This window comes from Morone saxatilis, unplaced genomic scaffold (assembly GCF_004916995.1).
Source record: "Morone saxatilis isolate NCDOM2014 unplaced genomic scaffold, NCSU_SB_2.0 Contig17, whole genome shotgun sequence".
Classification (NCBI taxonomy): domain Eukaryota; kingdom Metazoa; phylum Chordata; class Actinopteri; family Moronidae; genus Morone; species Morone saxatilis.
The window spans coordinates 27,638,986-27,641,201 of NW_023339729.1; positions in this window are offsets into that span (position 1 = coordinate 27,638,986).

Genomic DNA, 2,216 nt, shown 5'->3' on the forward strand with positions numbered 1-2,216 from the left:
ACAAAAAAGCTCTCAGGACAGAATATCAGATGGCCAACAGACATTAGTTTCACAAACAACATTATACTGGGTGGAATACATGAGAGTTGCACGAGGGTTGGCCCGATGATGGCTCAAGAGGGAAGTTCACAGGGGTCATCAAAAATCAATAGGTTTGTTCCTGTTGGGACTATGGTGTGTACAGCAGATGTTCTGAGTTCACAACTCAGGGCTCGACAGATGAAATCATTAAAAAATTTGGTTTGGCTGATGGTGTCAGAGCAAAGGTCATGAGAGACAATATATATGCTTCTTTCAGCATGCCAAATTGTACAAGAATGAAGCCAATAAATTTAGATATGTAGGTCAGAGACAAACAAAAATAATCAAATAGATGAGTGAAGGCGATTAAAAAATATATTACTCCAACAACGATTTCCTTCTAATTTGAGTTTCATGGGCTCTTTATCAACAGCAGCGTGCAGCCTGGCTTGCTGTCAATCATTTTGTTTTGATTTTCCCCCTACAATATGTATGGCTATAAAAAAGCTGGATGACAGTTCTACAAATGCACACCAGCAAAAATGAATCTTAATCAGGCTAGAACAAAAGTATAACAGTAAATGATGTTCTATTTTCTATCCACACCATGGAAACCAAACTATTATTATTATGTCTTAGTTTTCTGGCTCCATATATTGTGAACTCTGAGTTTGATGAAACTTTTGTCATGAATCACATTACTAAAATTAGTGTTAAGCATTGGTTCTGACCTTTTAAAAAATGAAATCTACCACTTATTCTCCTATATTAAAGGGCTGGGCTATGGTTAAGGTTATAGTAACAGAAATATAGCGTATCCAGCAAAGCAAAAAGTTTTGTTCAGTTTGACTAGGTTCTAGGAAATATGTGTCCCCAATACAATGGAGATTAATTGAATTGAATGTATGGTACTAACAGCATTGTCAAATTACATTTGAAATTTAAACAGCAACATCCCTCTCACTGCAATGGATAATCCACAGATGATGGTGTGAAAAGTTGTCTTAGTGACAATTTTGACAATGAAAACAGTTAAGGGTCTGCAGGTTGTCCAGAATAACAGGAGAGAGATGTTGTTATTAAATTCTTTTAAATCTGACATGTTTCAACCCTGTGAGAATCGCCTCCATTGTTTCAGTGTGGGGGCAGAAGCCTCAGAGATTTACATCTCAACACCTAGGCAAATAAAACCAAAACTAACTGCATTGCTAGATACCACCAGAGGTAAGTGACAGAATCTAGTTATTTGAAATGTAATTTGGATGAACCAACTTTTGAATGATCTCCCTGGTTTTGGCAAAGTGTATCAGCATTTCACATCTTTTTTGTAATAGTGCTTTGGGTGCTTCTCAAACAATGGTGAAAATCATGCAGAACCATTCAGCACTCAGTGATGGTGCACAATGTGATAATTTGGGACAGATTATGTGCCGCAGATGTCATTCAGACCCAGTGTTTTCTCATCTTTATTGAAAAAAGGCTGATGACACATTCATTAAAATGAGCTGAGATGATGAAAATGGCTTTGCAAACTTACACACTTGAATGAATGCATATATTTTGCTTTGTGCAAATCCAGAAGTGGTCAGCTGTGTATGTGTTTAGCATTTTTGCATTTACATGTGCCCATTGTGAGTCTTACTGTGTGTTTGTGTGTGTGTGTGTGTGTGTGCTTGTGTAGCTCTCAGTGTGTTCTCCATTAGTCTAGATGTGAGGGTGTGACAGTACCAGACCACTAGGATCTATGGCTGGTAAAAATAGACTGTGAAACAGCTGTAGCGCTCTGTAGGCTGGTACTAACACAATCTGTCTGTAGTCCCACTATCAGTCTGCAGTGCTGAGGGACTCAGGAAGCCGTGTCCATAAATCACCCTTTTACTTCCTGGGTTAAAGGATCCACAGATACAAGAGAGCTGTTGGTGGAGTGTAAATATACACAACCTAGTTAGTGCGAGTGATGCGTCACTGTCACTGACTGGGAAAACTGGGAGGTGAGCAGTGTGTTATGACTCCAATTTGTGGAGTTTGTTTTAAGCTGAGCCGCTGTGCGTGAAAAAAATGTCATGTCACTAAAAATATATCCTCCGGTATTGAGCAAAGATTAGTTACCCTGCCATATATTTAGTATAGTGCATACAAATTTGGCTTAATGAACATATGATAAATAACTTCTGCTCTTGATTTGGAAGAGGGCA